The sequence below is a fragment of the Manis javanica genome, chromosome 4, assembly GCF_040802235.1.
Source record: "Manis javanica isolate MJ-LG chromosome 4, MJ_LKY, whole genome shotgun sequence".
NCBI classification, from domain to species: Eukaryota; Metazoa; Chordata; class Mammalia; order Pholidota; family Manidae; genus Manis; species Manis javanica.
Window position 1 is genome coordinate 176,835,932 of NC_133159.1, and position 20,216 is coordinate 176,856,147.

Genomic DNA, 20,216 nt, shown 5'->3' on the forward strand with positions numbered 1-20,216 from the left:
GCGGGTTCTAGAAGAGGAAACTGCCCTCCCTGCCCCCCACTCTCCTTCCCAGGTGAGGGCCTCACCCACTCCCCAGGTGAAGGCCTTGACCAGTGGAGGCCTGGCGGGCAGCAGGAGTGACTAGACTGGGGACAGGGGTCTGCACATACAGGGGGCGGGGGTTGGACAGAGAGCTAAATGGGATACCCACCCCAGAATAGCCGGAGGCCATCCCAAAGGCCAGGCCACCTATTGTTACACGAGGGATCACCTGCCCAGGGAGAAAGCTGGGTCTCCAGATGACGCATCATTAAAGTCCTGTCTGCTCCCCAGTCCTCCCCATCTCAATGGCTGGCACCACCCTCAACCAATCACTCAGACATAGTCCTGAAAGCAAGGCACCCTGACTCCCCCATCCCACACCCTGCCCCCCATGTTCCATGCACTCCCTGCCCCTCTCGTCTGCTCCCTCCTCTCCGGCCACCTTGCATGGCCACCTCATAAGCACCTGGGCAAACAGTGGTCAGGTCACGTCAGCCCATCCCAGGTGCTAATGCAGAGGGACTACAATGGGTGTTACGGGTTGAATTGTCCCCAAAATGATATGTTGAGGTCCTACCCCTCATACCTATTAAAGCAACCTTATTTGGAAACAGGGTCTTTGCAGATGTAACTAAGATGAGGCCCTTAGAGTGTGTCCTAATCCAGTATGACTGGTGTCCCTGTACCAAGAGGGAAGTCTGGACGCACACATACACACAGGGAGGAGAGGGCCACACGATGACAGAGGTAGACATGGGAGTGACAGGTCTGTAAGTCAACGAATGCTGAAGAATGCCAGAGAACACCAGAAAAGAGAGGAATCAAGGAGGCTCCCCTACACGGTTTTAGAGGGTGCAGGTCCAGCTGGCACCTTGATTTCAGAATCCTTGCTCCAGAGCTGCGAGATGATGCTTTGCTGTCGCTTGAAGCCACCCAGCCTGGGGTTCTTCGTCACAGCAGCCCTGAGAAAGGCATACACCGGGCGAAGCCACAGATGACACTGAGAAGCCATGAGAAGCCTCGGAGCCAGAAGAGAAAGTGGGAGCAAAGGAAATCACCCTGGCCCTGGAGCCGAGCAGGGTCCCCACCAGAGCCACAGAAAATGGCACAGAACTTCAACAACCAAGCCACAGGGACTGGACGTCAGCAGGCTCCCGCGTTTGCCCAGGCCAGGGTGCCACCTTCCTCTGTGACTCTGCGTTGTCCAACTTGAAGGGGCCAGGTTGCTGGCTGCCCTCTGACCCCACCGGGCCCAGGTCCAGAGGCTCCCGTCACTGCCATGTCCTGTTCGCCTCCCTAAGCCAAAACAGAAGAGGTGAGTAAGGTCACCAGGCAGGATTTTCATCTACAGCTTGCCCCGTTGCCCCCTGGGAGTGCCCCAGCCAGGACTCAGAAGCAACCTCGGACCCCAAAACCTCAGCTCTTCTTTATCTTCATGTCCCCTTGGGGACCCTCTGAAATGTAGGTGCCTTAGCTTGGGTTCTCCCAAAAGCAAAGCCTGAGATAAAGACATGTGTGTGGGTGTTTTATTTGAGAAGTGAACCCAGAGACAGCCGCTGGGAGCAAGGGGCCGCATTTCCTCCAGGACTCCTGCAAATGGTGCAGAAGTCCTTCTGGGCTGGGGCCTGGCAGGACGAGGGTGGGAGCGCAGACCGTTGCCCACATTGCCCACATTACCCTTGCACTTCCCCGCTGGAAACAAGGAGCTGCCCAGCTCTGCTGGCACCCTCCACAGAGGAGCAGCCCTGGGGCAGAAATTCAGATGTGTGTCCTTGCTTGGGGCACCTCTGTGAAGGCAGCAGATGCCTTCAGGGACTGTCCCTGGGTGGCCTGGATCAGAAGAGGGCCAGCAGACGTGGGCCAGGCATGAGACTGCCTGCTCGGTAGGTAAATCTTCCTGCAGACCTTTGAGGAATGACTCATCACTTCTACCAAGGTGGGGAGGTTGTCCTCCCCTTCCAGGTCTAAGTAAAGAAAGAAAGAGGGGGTGGCATATGTGAGAGCCTCTCATATAGTTTCCCAGTGTTACAAGCCCACAAAAACCTCCAGCGGGCCTGCCTCGGCACAGGGCAGGAGAGAGAGCAAGATAGCGGGTTCAGCTTCAGGGTGTCTGAAGCAGAGAACTTAGCAGCAGGGCTGATCGGAGAAGGAAAGCAGAGCAAACATCCCCACTCACCTCTGCCTGCCCATCTTTCTGAGCCCAGAAGCCAGCACAGGCTGTCTGATCCCAGGCTGGGAACAGGCCGGGCTCCAGAGGTGCTTGGAAAAACCTGCTGTTGGGAGCTGGAAAGCTTGGAGCACACCTTCCCATTAAAATAGTACTGTGCACAGCTCTCTGGGCCCGGCCCAGCCCTCAGGAAGCCCTGGGAGTGAAGCCACCGAAGTACAGCACCATGGACAGGGTCTGCGCTGCAGCAGGTCCCAGCAGAAAGCATAGCCCAGACCAACTACAGCTCAGGGAGCCAGGAACGCAGGGGTCCCCAGGCAGTGAGGTGAGGGGCTTCCCCTCCTCCTACCCCGGGCAGTGGAACCAGGCAGTTTCCAGGCTCCAGACCCCTAGAGCAAGAGCAGGGGTCTAGCAAACAAGGCGGCAGGTCGAAGCTGGTGGAGGTTGAGGGGCCTCTGAGGTTAGGACTAATCTAGAGCTGCAGGGGTACAGGGGAGAGAGCAGAGAAAAGATGACATTGTGACCTCTTTTTGGCTGTGTCCTAAGCTGATGCAGGCAGCTGCCCAAGGATTAGAGGTCACCTGAGCCTCCAGCTCCTTGTGGCTAATGCTGGTGCCCAGGCCGCCTGGATTCTCCACCTCCCTTGCCCAGAGAGGGCTCCTGAAAGCTCCTTCTTTGAGGTACTTATGCTCCACTGGGATTCAGTCCCCACCCACTTTCCCTCCCTGCACCCCAGCCCAGCCTCCACTCCCCACATGGGTAAACTGAGGACCAGAATCATCCAGCGAGTCAGTGGCAGAACCCAGCCCGGGACACGGAGCCTCTAATGCCCTGCCGTCCCACCTGCTCACCAAAGGGGGGAAAAGGGGCCCTTGGTTCCGGGGTAAGGAAGGCAGCTCAGCCTCTGCCTTTGGGCGGTAGACTGGAGCACATCTTTGGGAAATTACAGGTATCACTTTATTTTCCAGGGGAAAAAAATAACCATGGGAAATGTCTGCAATCACAGCTCATCACTGCTGACTGTGTAACTGCAGTCTAAGTACTTGGTAATCAAAAGACCGGAGACAATGAGATTTTGGCTTTATTTAGCACCTTTCCACTCCCCTACCTCAAGCCTTCCTGTGTGATGCGACAGGGGAGCTGGGCTCCACAGACACTCGCTGGGGCCTTTGCCCAGCCCTTCCACCCAAAGAGCAGACCCCGACCCCTTGGCAGTGCACAGAAATTCCAACTTCTTCGGGCTGGACACTGATGGGCTGCCTGGCCCCTGTCAGCCTCTCTCTCATCCATTAATCTTTTACTCAGCATTTGTGGAGTGCCACCCCGACAGCCGTCACAGAGAGAGGGCAGTCAGCACGGCCGTGGGCAAGCCAGACAAGGCCTTGCCCTCATAGAGATTATGTTCTAACCTGGGAGAAAGACAATGTCTGAATAAGAAGTACAGCACAGCACGGAAGGATGAAGAAGTAGATGGTGAGATGGACGGCAGCCCTGGGAGGACACTTTAGGTGGGTCATTGAAGGCATCTCTGAAAAGATGACACATCGAATAAAACATGAAGGATGAAATAGAGCTGGTTGTGATAAAAGGGAGGCAGCAGCCTATGTAGAGGCCACATTGAAAACAGCCCTGTGTTCACGGCAGCATTATCTACAATAGCTACGATACGGAGACAACCTCAGCGTCCATCGGTGGATGGATAAAGAAAATGTGGCATACGGATATATGAGGGAATAGTCTTCAGCCATCAAAAAGAGTGAAATCCTGCCATTTGCAACAACATGGATGGACTTCAAGGGCATTTGCTGAATGAAGTAAGTCAGACAGAGACGAAAACCAATGATCTCACTTATATGTAGAATCTAAACAAAAACAAAACCAACCAACCAAAAACCCCAGCTCATAGATACAGAGGACAGATTGGTAGTTCCTGGAGGTAGGGTGTGGGGCGTGGGAAAGATGGGTGAAGGGGGCCCAAAGGTCCAAACTTCCAGTTATAAAATTAGTAGGTCATAGGGATGCACTGTATAGCCAGGTGACTATAGTTACTAATACTGTGTCACATACAGGAAAGTTACCAAGAGAGTTGATCTTAGAAGTTCTCATCACAAGAAAAAAAAATTGGGGGAGCGATGTATGTTGACAGATGTTAACTAGATTTATTGTGGTGACCATTTTATCACACAACCATCAAATCACTTTGTTGTAACCTGAAACTAATGTAATGTTGTGTGTCTTATAAACAAACACAACTGGGGTTAAGCATTACATGGGAAACAACTGAGGTGCTCAGTTAGTGGATCATCACACGAGACCCCCTGAGGACAGGTGGTCAGGGAAGGTGTTTCCGGCGCCTCCATGTGCCACTGTCCCCCCACTGCCCCCTCTATCATTGGCTGCAGCAACTTATTCTGAACAGCCCAGCCTCCCAAAGGTGTGACGTGGCAGTGCCTAGCCTCGGCCTATGCTGTGACTCCCAGCTTGCTGCTCTTAGCCTCCTCTGTCACTATGGAGGGGACACCGGAAGGTCCTCACTCCCTTACAGTCCCAAAGAGCAGAGGTCTTCACATTCTTGGGGCCGCCTTGTCCAGTGGACCAATGAGGACAGGAGCCAACAGATAAATGCTTTCTCCTCTGGCCCCTTGCCCAAAGGTCTGAGCCACATGTCATGCAGTCCAAGGCCTTGCGCAGCAGTGACCTATGGCCATTACCAACCTCTTGCATTGGTTTCGCTTCTCCCTGGGTTACCCTTCTGCCTCACTCCTGCTCCCAAGGATCACATTCCCAAATGAGCAACCTGCTCCCAAGCCCTCGCCTCAGGACCTGCCACCCATCGGAAGGATGAGAGGAAAGAGCATTCCAGGAAGCAGACAGGAGTGGGGGGCCAGAGACCCTTGGGCTGACCGAGGAATCACACAAGGGCAGTTAGACTGGGTGACATAGAGGTGGTCAAAGAATAGAAAGTAAATGTCATCAACTTTAGGAACATAGAATGAAAAATAAAGCTGCCATAAATTAGGAAGCCAACAGGGGTGGGAGAAGCAATAAGAAGGACAGGAAATCCAGTGGTGCCCTCACTGTACAGGGTGAGCACCCACAGACCGCTGTCCCACATGAAGGGAATAAGAACTGGACAGTTTAAGTATTACTTAAAATTGCTAAAGTAACTACTATAAGAAATAAATATAATAAAATTACCAAAAATAGGAGGATATGGATGGGGCAGGTAAACCAAATCTTCATTTTTCACAGTAGGGAATCGATATAGGTCTGCAAATAACAAACAAAGAAATAGAAATAGGGTGATATTAAAGACCAGCAAAGATCTCATACACACACACACAAAAAAAAACATAGTGGTTGCATTTGAAGAACGGAAGCACCAGTACAGATTCAATGGCAGTTCTTTTGACCAGTTGTCTGAAAAGGAAGTAAATCAGATCAGTAGGCAGATGGTTCTGCACCATACATTGGCATCCATGTGCTACTTCTTATTAATTTCTTATAATTCTGTGATATAACTATTACGAGAGCATAGCAACAGAATGCCTCAGGGTCATCTAGAAGGAGAACTTCCTATACACTGGATAGGTCATGGAAGACTTCCTGGAGGAAGTAACATGTAAGCTGAACTTGAATAAATAATCGGGATTACCAGGGCAAAGAGTGTGGGATAGCGAACCGAGCATAAAGAACAAATAACAAGCACAAAGGGAAGAAGGCAATGCAGCCTCATTTTAGGTTCAAGGAGAATTCCACCGAAGCATCATGAACGTCAAAGCCTGCGGCTGGAGTAAGAGGAGACCCGATGAGAAAGGGCCTCTCTAAGATCCTTTGTTGGTACGGAGCTGGGACATCTTCCTGAGGGCTGTGGAGATCACTACAGGCCTTCCGACAGAGGAGGGGTGCAGTCACACTTGCTGGCAGCAGATACCCCCCAGTGTCCTTGTGCTGACCTTGAGCACACTCCCCTCACTATTAGCCCACTCACATCTTCCCAGGGCACTTGCCCAGCTTCCAAACCTCCCCGTCTCCCCAAGTACCTCCTCGAAACATCTGTGCTGTGTCTCTTCCCCTCAAAACCTTGTTAGGGCACTAGTTAGTGGGATAAACTAATTCACAGTGAAGTGTTAGCAAAATGAAAACCATTTATCTCTCCTTAGGGCATTTTCATTTTAATGGAGACTCAGTTGACAAATATTTACTGAATGGCCTATTACATGCAAGAAACTATACAAAACTCCTAAGGGGAGTCATGTCTTGACCTAAATAAATCAGCTTCTAATGATAGAACTTTAGGCTCATGGAGAACACATTACAGGTAGTAGACAGCCTTTCTTACCTGGCTAAACCTCATAAGCAACCATCGGGCCGCCCCAAGGTGCCCCAGTCACGGAGGTGAGCACAGGCTGCGGAACTGTCGCCACCCTAAGTGGTGTTGAGGATTGCTGTACCTGGGGCCCGGGGGCCAATCCCTGCCTCGGGCTCTGGGATACCTGGGTCTGCCCCCCAAGCACTGGGAGCATCATCTCTCATTCTTGGCCACCCTCTGCTCCTCCCCCACTGCTCAGACTCCATTACCTGCACCCAGGCACACACTTCCTGATGGCCTCCTGAGCACCTGGCACTGTCCCAGGTCTAGGTCTGAAGGATGTGGAGCAGGGGTGTGGAAAGATGAACTCCACAGAGGAACGAGACACAGCCTATCCCAGTTTGGGATGTAGTCTGCTGGGAAAGTGGAGCCTCCTCAGCCTCGTGGCCCTTCTCCACGTCCCACTTCCTTGGACAGCAGACCACAGACCGAAGCAGAGAGGATGCGAGGCAGGAAAGGAGGGAGGGATGCTGGAAGGGAGAACAGGGCTTTCCCAGCCTTTGCTGTCACCCCGCTCATTGTCAGGCCACCCTCCCCTCCCAAGCATGATTCACCAATGCCACACCCCATCTCTCCCCACCTCCCCACTCTCCCTTTTCTTTCCCACTCACCTGTCTGCAGCTTCCATCCTGGGCACCCCAGGAGAGGCAGATGCTGAAGGAAGAGGCTGAACCAGAGAATTGGGGGTCAGAACCCTAGGGTTCTTAGACTGATCCACTGCATATTATCCACCCAAATCCTTATCTACGCCTCAGCTATTTTCCCTCAACTCATTGCTCCTGTCTCTAAAATGGGTGTGACCCAGGAACTGTCATCCCCTAAAACAGATTAGAACTTCTCTCGCCTTCATCATTGCTGCAGGATCCACTTTCCATCCATTAAGAAACACCGGCATCTAGTGGTTGCGTCGATGACCTGCAGCAAGGCTCAGCCCCCAAAGAGAGGGGCTATGGAAGTATCTAGAAACAGGAAGACACCCCCCACATCCCAAGCTTCCCTCAGCAATTTCCCTCCCTCTCCCCTGAAGTGCCCTCAAAGATGCCCAGACACTCTGGGGGTCAAGACAAGTGCTCAAATGGCCATGTGCCTGATTTTGCTAAAGATGGCTGGGAAGCATCCTGGGGGACACAGGGGCAAAGACCTTGGGGGAAACACACCGTGGATAATCCACAAAGCAAGCCACAGAGGCTGAGCACAAGCCCAGATTCCAGAAGCCACGCAGGGGGTGGGGGGCCTCACCGCCACCTTGGGGAGGGTCACAGATAGAAAGATGGATTGGAGGCAGCTTTCTGCCCATCATTCATCTGCCAGCCACTTTGTCATGTGGACCACAGATGCTTATTCAGCACTCCCAGGTGCCCAGCCCCATACCAAACAGCTGCCAGTATGTGTGTATGTGTGTGTGTGTGTGTGTGTATGCAAAGGAGGGAGAAGATGTGTGCAGTGTGAATCATTGGCAGCAATAAACAGGTGAACCATATGATAATCTAACTCATTTTTTCAACAAATACTTGCCAAGCACCTGTTGTGAACCAGCCATAGGGATGCACCTGGGAGCTACAGAGGGCTCCTCCCATCCGGCCATGTGCTGCTATCCTCTAATTGACCTACTTTAAGTGGATGCAAGACAACTTCACCGTTGTCTTTCATCTCTGCAGGCCCAGCAGCCAGCACACAGTAGGTGCTTAATATGTGATTATTGAAACTATTAATCCAGTCCATCCCGCTGCCCAAAGCAGGACTCCCTTCTAACAGTGCCGCTGATGGCTACTTCCCTAGCCTGCCTTGAATCCCGTTGCTGATGGCCACTCATTATTTCACCCGCTTGTCATCAGCCAGGGCCCTGTGGCAAGTGGCAGAAACACAACTCAAGCTCACTCATGACTGCAGGGGAAGAAAAGGTGGAGTTGGCAATGGGCAGCCTGGATGCCAGGAGGATGGGGGTTGTCCCCGTCTCTCTCATTCTGTCTTTCCTAACCCCAACCACCAGGTAACCACCTCCAGCTTCCGCTTCTTTTTGTCGCTGGCCTCACCCTATCCTGCATGCCAGCTTCCTCCATGTAACGCAGAAGGAGGGAGACGGCCACAGACCCCTCCAGGTGGGCATGACCTTAGTTCAGCCAGAGGGCCCCCTCTCCCACTGAAGATACCCTGAGGAACATCCAAAAGTGGGCTGCCTCAGATCCCCTGCCCTCCAGCTCCATTCCCGTGGTCTGGGAGACAGAAAAAGCTGCCCTGGAGTCACCCGCCTGCCTCTGCGGTGGCCAGGCAGACAGAGAAGGACGCTACTGTTGACTACCCGCCAGGATGGCGTGCAGGGATGCGTGGACAGGAGATTCCCAAAGGAAGCAGGAAGAGTTGCCAGGACGAGGCAGGGAGAGATGCAGTGCAGGTTCAGTGACTTGAACAGCATCCTTCCAAAATTCATGACCACCTGGACCTCAGAATCTGGAAATAGGGTGTTTGCAGATGTAGAACACACAGGCCTTGAGATGAGGTCATACGGGACAAGGGCGGGCCCCGATCCAGTGAGAGTGTCCTTACAAGAGACAGAAAAGAATCCATACAGATGCGGAGGGAAGACGAGCAGAGATGGGGGTGACTCAGCCGCAAGCCAAGGACACCAGGAGCCACCCATGAGAAGCTGGAGGAGGCAGGAACTTTGGGCGGGAGAGCCCCGCTCTGCTGACAGCTGGTCCCGCTCTGCTCTGCAGGACTGTGATGGAATGCATTTCCATCGTTTAAAACGCCAAATTTGTGGTCGTTTGTTATGGCCACCCTAGGAAACCAACGTGGGAAGCAAGACCGAGATGCCCGGTGTGCCATTCGCTGGGCAGTGGGCAGGGTGGGTTTGGAAAGCACCTGATCAAGGGCTCAGATTACTTCCTGCAGCCACGCCTGCTGATGGTGGCTATGTGGCTGGAGCCATGGGTCAGCGGACTCCTTCCTCAGCTGTGTGTTCAGGGCGTATACATATGTGAGACAGGGCAGAGGCTGAAGGGTCCTGGAAGTGGTCTAGCTTGATGTCCCCGCATCACCATCGCCACATAGGAGTAAACAGACCCAGGGAGGTGAAACCGGCTGCCTGCATTCAGGTGGGGTAAAGGATTTCTGGACAAAGGGAAGAATACTTGGGTAAAATTGATAAATGATCTGTTTCTTTTATTTAAATTTGATTATAGGAAAGACTGGAGCATTTGGTAGCCATTGCTGAGAACACTGCAATCATCAGGAAGGTAAATGCTTCTGGGTAGCCGATGAGGCCCTGGGCACAGCTGCCATTTCTTTGTTCTGATTGGATCAGGAGGATGTAAAACCCCTACTAGGCCTTCGCCCTCCTCTTTTAATTTAATTGTTTGAAAGTTAGAAAGTGCAGTGACTATCTCCTCCACCCTGAAAATTCCATTCCTCAAAAAAATCTTTCTTTCCTTGGTAAGGTTTCCAGAACCTCTACATGCTAGCTGGCCAGTCTCTGCACACCTCCCTGTGGGCTCCTTCTGGCCATCCAGCCTAAGTGGGAACCCCGGGCCAGGGACAGTCCCAGGTTTGGGGGAAGAGGGTGTCCTGAGGTCAGACCCCTCCACCCTCTTCTCCATCAGCCGCCAGCCCCAGAATAGCTGCAAACAGGGCCACATAAGCCCAGCTTCAGCCCTGCAAGCAGCCTCGCAGCCCTCCTGGCCCCTCCCAAGTAGAAATCCGGAGCCGCTGGCCAGGAACAGCTTCTCCTGGCAGCTGGCTGTTCTGCAGCCTGACTCAGGGCCTCAGATCTGTTCCCGACCCCCAGTTCCAGGGACTTGGATGTGTTCACTCCCGCCTGACAACAGGGAGGCTAAGGGAAAGCCCCACGGAGCTGTCCTCAGTCCCTGCTCAGACATGGCAGAGTCCAGGCTGCTTTTCAGGAAGTTTGGGGGCCTTCCTAGGAAACACTCTGAAGCCTCTTCAAGGCCAGTGGCATTGTGTACAGTCACCAGGTAGCAGAAAGTCCTGGCACCCCTGGGCCACCTTCACCTACCAAGCCCTACCGTCGAGTGCCAGGCACCACTCACCCCACACTAACCCCTGTGATTACAAAGCAAGGCTGGGGCTGAGCACGGGCTGAGAGGCTACAGGTTCAGGACAGCACATCCCCGGGCCCTTCCTGGGCAGCCAAGCCCCTCGTTGCCACCCCCTCCAGCCATCATCCTTCTGGAGCTGAAAGATGGGAGGCGGGTCTATGCAGGACACCTTGTCCAGTGACAAGGAGCTTCAAAAACAGCTGCCTCCGTGGTGCTCCCGTCTGCAGCCACAGGCACTGGGGACCAGAATCCCAGTGCCGTCAAGCCCTTGGGGGTGCCCACAGGCTGACCACGGGCTGCCCCAGCCAGGCACAGCAAGAAATACAAACTCAAGCTTCCCACTCTTGCCAGCTTCTCCCGTCTCCCTGGCATTTGGGGCTCTAGTCGCTGAGGCCCCATCCCAGGAAGCCTCGGGTCTGGCAGCCCGGGGAAGAGGCACAGCTCACTGGCTCTGCCACAGCCTCGGGGAGGGGGGCAGAGGCGGTGCTCTCCGAGCTGGCTCCTCCCCCAACCGCTCCCCTTGTCTCCACCTCATTCCCCCTGATCCTTAGTTAGGAAGATGCAAATACTCTTCCTGTAGCAGGATAATTTCACACAGATGCCCACACGGTGACAGCCCCAAGCCTGCTCCGCACCCACACCCCACACCCCCACATCCCTTCCCCATGCCTACGACAAAGACTGGGTGTGGACTACTGGGCCAGGGGGATATCCAAAGCCTCAGGGGCCCCCCGAGTCATCACTAGCCCACCTGCCCCCTTAAGGTCCCAAGACTCCTCCCCACCCTGCAGCCATGGCTTCAGAGCAGGGGGCTGAATTTCATCAACAAGAAATTTGAAGCCATTAAAATACAATAAAAGAGAAATTTAATGTAATCACTCTGTAAATTATAATTAATTGAAACATCAATTGTAATTTTTATGATGTGCATCAGAGTGACTGATGCCGTGGAGTCAGGAGTCACGCAATGAAAGCTAAATGATGGTGGAATTGTCCTAGAAACACCACCCCCAGCCTCTGCCCACCTCCTCCTGCTGGCTTCCTTCATCTTCCCTGCTCAAAAGCTCTCTCTTCCAGAAGATTCCCCCATGTAGCTGTTCCCCATACCCTTGGAGGCCTCAGGTTGCTCTTGTTTGGGATGCTTTCTGTACAGGGCTTCAGCATGCCCTCCTGTTCCCCTGAAACCCTGAGAAGGGCTGGGGCTCCTATGTCTTTCCTGTTTCCCCTCATTTGCACCAAGACCCCAGGTCCCACCCACCACACACCCCAGACCCCAAGCACGGGAAAGTAGGGAAGGGCCTGAAAGCTATGGAATCTCCCAGAACTTCCCTGCGTCAGCCACAAGGCAGTAGACATCCGAACGGACTATAGGTCATCTGGTCCACTCCCTGCCTCCCAGCTGGGTCCTGGGGTTGTTCAGGCCCTGGGCCTCCCTCCCCTCTCTCTGTGCAGGTGGGGCTGTGACAGGGAAAATGTGGGTGACCCTCCAGCACCATGTGAACCTGCCACATTCAGGCAGCTCTTTGTCCCTGTTGCCTCTGCAGATTTTGTTCTCCTGGTGGCAGCCAGTTCTCAGCTCTGCATGGGCACAGGAGAGGGCACGGTGACCGCAGGGGAGAGGCAAGCAGGCTTGCATTCAAGCCTCCACCTCAGGGTGGCAGTGGGACCCTGCAAGCCACTTAGCTTCTCCCAAAGACTTGGTTTTCTCAGCAGCAACCTAGAAACAGTAACTACACCCACAGAGGTCTGGGGCTAGTTAGTGACAGTGACTAAAGCTCTTGGCATAGAGCGGAACATGGAGTAGGCACCCATTTTTATCACTGCTGTATTGTCACTCTTCTCCCCAGCTCCAGACTGCTTGATTTATTTGCTCAGGGACCAGCAAATCCAGGTGCTGATCAGACAGGTAGCCCTGACTGTCGGTTGGTGCTGCCCACACCTTCTCATGGCCACAAGCCCCTGTGGACTTTTCAGGAAATGACGGAGCCCCTCAGGGCAGGGCAACAGCCCCTGGTCTCCTCCTGCTGGCAGGGGCAGCTGGTCCCAGTCCTGGTACGCTTTCTGCCTGACAGAGGGCACCCATTCCCCAGGGGGGCCACCTCCCAGCTGAAGTGGAAAGAGAGATAAGGTCAGGCAGGCCAGTCCACTCCCGCCCTCTCCCAGAAAAAAGTATTTTCTTGTAGAACTTTGATTTTGAGGTGTTTGGGAGCACAGTGCGGAGGACAGACTTTCAGAGCTGTCAGGGCACCCCACACCCCATTTCTCAGAGCTGACTGATGTCCAGCTCTGCCAGGCACAGAGCACGGCAGACACCTGGCTGATACCCTAATGCTGAGCTTGCTGGCGGGCAGCGGGGGGCATGGGCTCCGGACCCCCGCCATTCCACCCATTGGGAGTAAATCTGAGTTGCTTTCCACATGGCTGGAACTCAGTTTCCTCAAGTAAGGTGAACCAGGTGAGAATTCCTCAGCTATCTGTAGTGCAGGACCCGGACCAGGGTTTTTTAGTTTCCAACCGGTGGTAGGTCAATACTTTAAAAAAAAGTTTTTAAGATGCAACTCACTCTTTTAAAGTGTGCAATTCAGTGGTTTTAGTATATTCACAACGTTGTGCCACCATCACCACTATCTAATTCCAGGACGTTTTCATCACTCTGAAAAGAACACTTGCACTAATTAGCAGTCACTCCCCCAACCCCTGGCAACCACTCACCTACTGTCCGTCTCTATACGTTTGCCTGTTTTTGACATTTCATCAAATTGGAATCATACACCTTTCAGCTCTGACTTCTTTCAATTAACATGTCTTAGAGGTCCATCCCCCTTGATAGCGTGTATCAGTGCTTCATTCTTTCTCATGGCTGAAGAATATTCTATTATATGGACATACCACCTTTAGTTTATTCATTCCTCAGTTGATGGACATTTACATTGTTTCCATTTTTTGGCTCTTGTGAATAATGCTGCTGTGAATATTCATGTCCAGCATGTATTTTCAGTTCTCTTGGGCACATACATACCTAGAATTGCTAGCTTATGTGATCCCTTTAAACATAGGGGTCTCAGGTTTACCTTTTTAAGGAACTGCCAAACTGTTTCCCAAAGTGGCTGACCATTAATACCCCATGAAATCAATATAAAAATAAGTGATGAGAAAAGTGAAATTTAAATAACTCACAAAACAAAGCCTAATTTTTATTACTATTAAATCAACAGACATAAAACTAATCTGTCAATTGCTGTGAAATCTTCTCAATGCTTCCTCTCAGTTTCTGCACTCACGTGGTTGGGGACACGCCAGGAGCAGTCGTCGGGCCAGCACGCAGACCCCACCCCCACCACAGCTTCTCCACCTCGTCTCATGTCCGTGCCACCCACAGGCATCCTCATGGGCCCCTCCCATGTCACCTAAGATGTAAGCCAGGATGTTTTTTAGAGTGAAAGGGGGAACCATTAATTATTATGCCAAGACAGACACTAGGCATAACCCAGAAGCGACCTGGACAATGGAGGACACACAGCCATTCTATCAAGGGACCTTGGCAGAAGGGACGATCTATGGATGGGAGGGTGGGGAAAAGAAGGGACGATAACATGCCCAGCCCTGGAGAGAGTGAGAGCAATGGGTCCCTAACTCCGGAACCAGCTGCTCCTCCTCCTCGGGCTGGTCATTCCCCCCCGAAACTGGTGCTGTCTCCACTCCTCTACGTGGGAGACGTGCCGCCCCTCCTGAGCAGTCTCACCAAGCCTTCCCTCCTGGGCAGATGACCTTACTCGGCTCTCATCTACCTGATGGCTTTTGGCTTGGATGTTGACCCTGGGTTCCAATGGCCACAGCCAGAATCTTGGAGAGCACATTAGGAGAAAAGAGGGGACCCCCTGTGGCCCCTCAGTGCAGATGGGGGGCGGGACTGAACGACTCGCACACTGGCTGCTGGCACTGTTTTGCATCTTTGTACCGCCAGCACCCAACCTAGTAAGCCCCCCATGAGTGTCAGTCAAATGAATAAAGGATCACAAACTTCAGTGCCCTGAGACAGCCGATTAGAGATCCTAGATGCCAAAGACTCTTGGGCTTCTCACAAGGTGGAGGGAGTCAGCCAGCCACGGAATCATCTTTCCTGCTAAAAACTGAGAATAGAGTGATAAGAAGCAAAAATTGACAAAGTCAGTGGCTCCCTGTGCTCCTGGGTTACAGAGCAACAGGGTGTCTGTGGGGCCGAGATCTGCGGTTCCTGGTTAAATGCCTGGTTTAATGGACTTGCTGGAGAAAAATATTTTTTAGCAAGTGGTAAATGTCTCCCTGGTGCCTGCAGCAGTAATTACTTCAGTGGGACAATCTCTCCTGAACCGGCTCCTGTCCAGCAGATGGAGAGGCGCTCTGGGCAGAGGGACCAGGTACAGGAGATGTGGCTGAGGTCATCTCTTTGAGGAAGTGGAATGAAGGAAAGAGAGAGACACACAGGTCAGCCCACAGCAGGACCAAGCTAGTATGATGGGACTGGGGCCCCAGGGCACTGGGCAGCCAGGTGGGTGGGCTCAGATGTGTGAATGTCTCCAGGCAAATTATTCGGTCATTCAACAAACCTTAACAGAGCAGCTAAGTAATAATACAGGTCAAGCCCTTATGTGCCAGGCACTGTGCCAAGTAAACATTTTGTTATTACTATTATATAATTTAATACAAGAAGTATTTTTATGATATCCTTATCATATCCTCACAAGTGAAGGCACTGTCTCAGAGAGAAAAAGCCTCCAGATTAAAGACACAGAGGACACAGAGAGAAGTAGGATACGGTCTCCATCCGGATGAGGTTTAATCAAGGGTGAGATGGACTTCACCAAGCACAAGCAAGATCATTTCAAAGGATACTTTTTACTGAGTTATAAAATACACACATAAAATGCACAGATCATAGGTGTATAGCATGGTAGTGGACAGCAGTAGAAACCAGCTCCCAGGTCAGTAAATAGGACATTCCCCTCCCCTCAGGAACCCAGGACCCCCTCCCATCCTTTCCCATCACACCCTCCCACAGGTAACCATCCTCCAGACCTTCGTCATGTATTAGTTCTGCTTGAACAACTAGATTTGATCAGGGGTGACAAATGCTAAGGAAACTGTCATATGGTGGTCTGGATCACACAGCCCATGACATGGAGAAGACTCCAGAGGAGGTGAGGCCTGCACCACCAGGAGTGAAGGCAGAGGTGGAGAAAAGTAAGAGAGAGAGAGAGAGAGAGAGAGAGAGAGAGAGAGAGAGAGAGAGAGAGTGTGTGTGTGTGTGTGTGTGTGTGTGTGTGTGTGCGCGCGCGTGCGCGCACGCGATCATCCAAGTTTACTGCCTACTTATCTCCCTTCTGCTCTATAAAAAGAAATGAGTTTGAGAAGGACTCAGATTAGCTCCGGGTTTCTCCCCGTCCACACCACTTACTGACACTTTGGGCCAGATGGTTTATGGGGAAAATGGAAGTTCCTATGGCCAGGATCCTCACCTGACCCTAAACTACTTGATGACGTAATTGGCCTTCTGCTAGGCTGATGCTTCCTGACGCATAGGCAATAAACTAGTATTGACTGAGTCACTCTGTAAAGAGCTCTGTCCGGTGCTCTGGGTGGAGGCAGAGATGGAGGTAGATTACAGACCTGCAGACTGTTGGATGCGGACATGATTCTAGTGCTCAACCTACCACTGGGAGAATAAAGCAGGTTATAAACCCTTTTACCCCAAGAATGTTCCATTGTCATTCCTCAGGCTCACTGAATCCATAGTTAATTTACCTGGGGCTAAAACCCTCAGGAGAGACACCATATCTTGTGGTGGGGGCCTGGCCTGGGCACTGGGGGTGCTCAACAGCAGCCCTGGCCCCACCCACTAGATGCCAGTAGAAACATTCTAAGTGGTAACACCCAGAAATGTCTCCAGATGTTGCCCAATGCTCCTGGTGGAGGCGGACAGAACACTCATCCCCCACTTTGCAAGCCAGTGGGTTAGCTAAGGAGACCCACCCTGAGGCCGAGAAGAGCAGAGAATAGAGGACCTGGTGTGTGTTCTCAGGAGGGCGGTGGCAGAGACTGGCTGAACTGGGCGGGAGGCACGAGAATAAAGTTTAGCTGTACCCAGCATCTCCCAGCAACCAGGGAGCACCTGGTAATTCACAAGGGGTGGGCCCCAGGAAGCAAACGTCCCTGAGCAGGGGCCCCAAGCCAAGGGCAGGATTTGCTCCCTGCTCCGGGGAGATAAGAAAACGCCACTCAGAGGAGCCTTCCCCGCCGGAGGGATCGGATTTCAATTAAAATGATTAGCACCGTTTACTTAGACCCCACAGCTGCATACCAGCTACTGTGCATCACGGGGAGTTTAAAGAAATCAAGGAGGGATGTGGGGGGAGGGGAGGTAATTCAGCCCAAATTGAAAAAGTCCTCCTGTAATTATGAAATTGGAGAATATGCACTGAAGGGATCAATAATGGGAAATCTAAGTGCCGCTGTTTGCCGAGATTACAGTTTGTGAATCTCTCCATCTTGGATTTTAATTTTCTCTCTCGCTGTCCCGTTGCCGCAGGCAGCAATTCCAACCTCATCTCCCAGCTTTAGAGAGGAAGGTGGTGGGGCTGGGCCAAAGCAGGCGTACCTGACCCTCTGAATTGTTAGCACTGCGTAACAAAGTACCAGAAGCTCAGTGGCTGAGCAGGGCACCCATGGATGACCTCAGGTGCTGTGGGCCCAGAGCAAGGTCGTGATTAGGCTGGGGCCTCTGCTGGGGTCTCACCAGGATGCTCTCAGCTGGGACTGGAGTCTCCTCTGAGGCACAGGTCTTCTTTCAAGCCCCTGAGGTTCTTCACAGAATTCATTTCCTTACAGCTGTAGAACTCCTAGCAGCTGTCTTCTTCAAGGCCAGCAGGAGAGTCTCTGGTTTTCAAACCAACTTTTCAAGAGCTCCCCTGATTAAGTCAGACCCACCCAGGATCATCTCCATTTTAATTAACATCAAGTTAACTGTCTAAAGACCCTAATTATATCTGCAAAATCCCTTCACCTTTGTCATATTCTACAGGTTAGAAGCAAATTACAGGTCCCACCCACACTCAAGGGAAGAGGATTATGCAAAGGTGTGGGTCAATGGGAATCATTTTACAATTCTGCCTACCACACCCTCAGAGGTGCCTCCCCAAACTCACAGAGCCAGGCCATGGGAAGATGTCCCCTCCTGAGCCAGCCTCACATCCACAGGCCTCCCCATTCCCAGCCTGATAGTTGGGATAGTCCTATCCCAACCACCAGGCCCAACCCAGTGGCCAGTCCTTATTGACCAACAGCCCTCCCACATGGGAAAGGAAATAGAGCAACCAAAGATCTGACACAACCTGCCTCCCCGTCCAGTGCTCTCTCCTTCTGGTCTCTGGTTCTTCTCTATTTCCAAACCCAGCAAGGATTCCTGACCACCCTGACCTGGCAGCCTTGACCAGCTACCTTCTTTCTTCCCAGGATGCTGAGCACAGGATGAGATGCAAGCAGCTCCCCCAGGATGGAAGAGGAGAGCCCAGGATTCAGGAGCCCCATCACCATTCTAACAATTACCCCCTGCCCACCTTCCCTCCTTTGAGACTTGGCTTAGATGTCCCCCTGGATTAAGCTCAGGCAACCCTGCTTGATGCTAGCTTCCATGGTTTTTATTGCACTGATGTATGGTACTGATTTGCCCTTTATTCTTATGTTTGAGTCTCCCTTTCATGATGGCACAAATATTATTTATGATTAGGGTCCCCTACACATTGAAACTTATAACAACAGGAAAAAAAGTTAAGAGGTTAATCTCTTTCTCCCATTGCAGTCTGGATGTTAGCCCAGCCCAGGGCTGGTCTAGAAGCTCTGTTCTACAGTCTTTAATGACTCACCCCTCTTCTGTCATGTTGCTCCAACCTGGCTGGCTTCTAAAACTACAGTGGTTGCTCCAGCTCCAGCCATCACCCCCACAGCTCAGCCAGCAGAAAGGAAGAAAGGAAGGAAAAGCATGTTGCCTCCCTTTATACCACTTCTCCTAACACCCCATTGGCCATAAGTTAGTCTCGTGGCCAGAAATAATTATAAGGAATGCTGGGAAGTGTAGTTTTTGTTCTGAATAGTTCTATATCTTGGAAAAATGGGGGACTGAATGTAGGAATTTCTGAAAATCTCTGTTCTAACTCCCCTATCTTGTTATGCAACCTAAGAAATAGGATATTTCTTTTGTATCCAAATCCTTCCCCACAATTTCAATAGCCTGGACAAGATTCTATATCCATTGATTGTTTCATCCAGCACATCATTCTTTTTTTTTTCACATTTTCATGTATTTTTTTCACTCAATCCTCCTTCTATGCATTTATTCACTGGTTCATTCATTCATTCACTTCTCAACAAACTCTCTCCATACACCTTTCACGGTGCTAGGCATGTGGTCAGCCTTCATTATATAGAGAGGATAACTCAGACCCTGCACTCAAGTAATTACAAAGTGGTAGGGAAAACAGCCAAGGAAATGTCTCATCTTCACACCCTGACGGAGGTGCTGCGAAAGTGGGCAAAGGTTGCCGTACACACTGTAGGTTCTAACCCATCTGCAACTGTGTGCAAGGTTTCCAAGAGAGGAAAAACAAACTTTATCAGGAAACAAAAGGAACAAAGGACATTGCAGATCATGGAAGCATTTAACAATGCTACCCCTGTCCATGGTGCTGACCCACGGGCCCAGCTGGGAGCCCCCTTTGGAGCCAAGGTAGCGCCAGTCCCTACTTCCACCTCTCACCCACTCTAGGCTGGCACTCTGGATGGTAAGGTGGGATGGCAACGGTGTGGCACTCAGCTACACACTTCATTTTCGCAGTGACCTTCTGGTCTCTCCTCTCAGTCTGGCTTGTCAGTCTGTGACCATTAAATTCCTCATTAGCAAACGAAATGTGGATGAGCTCATTAAGATGAGCAATGGCCCCGAGGTGCAGCTGGCTGGGGGTGTTAGCACTCCTCTTCTCCCTCCTTATTGAAAAGAATGCACCTGACATTCTGTGAGCCACTCTCCGGGTCTAACAGGAGGCTCCAACAGACTCCCTGGTGTTATCCAGGTGACCAGGTCAAGGAAAGGCTGGGCTGCAGTGGGCAAAAAACAGCACATAGCTGCTGATTCACGCGCACCCAAACCTGCCCAGTCAGGGCCTGGGCTTCTGTCACTTCATGCTGAAACTCAAACTCCCAAAGGTGTCACCCTTTGCAACCATGTCTGAGTGCACCTCCCCAGCCTCCCCTCTGGTCCTCCCTGCACATCCCCCCCATTCAGGCAATGGCCGATGACCTCACCAGTGGCCTGCTGAAACTGGGTCTTCTCAGCTGCTTGTTACATATTCAAGCTGACATCACAGCAGCAGCTGGAAATCCGCCATGGTGAGAATATTTACACTACAGGATTCAGCAAATGCTACAAATTAAGAAAACTTTTTCGGTCAGAAAGCCAGATTTTTAAACAATTGCCAGCACACTCTTGTCTGAAGGTCCCCAAGCTTCTCGGGCACTTCTGCGTCTCCCCATCTTTGTGTGCACTGTGCCTTCTGCCGGATGTCCCTCCTGG

The 20,216-nt window shown here is 51.9% G+C and overlaps 1 long non-coding RNA gene across 1 annotated transcript; it reads right to left on the reverse strand.

Annotated features, from left to right (window-relative positions):
• Positions 1-827: 827 nt before the first annotated feature.
• On the reverse strand, positions 828-18,588 carry LOC140848780 (uncharacterized). Its single transcript, XR_012129898.1, has 3 exons — positions 18,514-18,588; positions 5,387-5,458; positions 828-1,317 (listed from the first exon to the last, which is right to left on the reverse strand). It is a non-coding gene; the product is annotated as an uncharacterized lncRNA (long non-coding RNA).
• Positions 18,589-20,216: the final 1,628 nt, after the last annotated feature.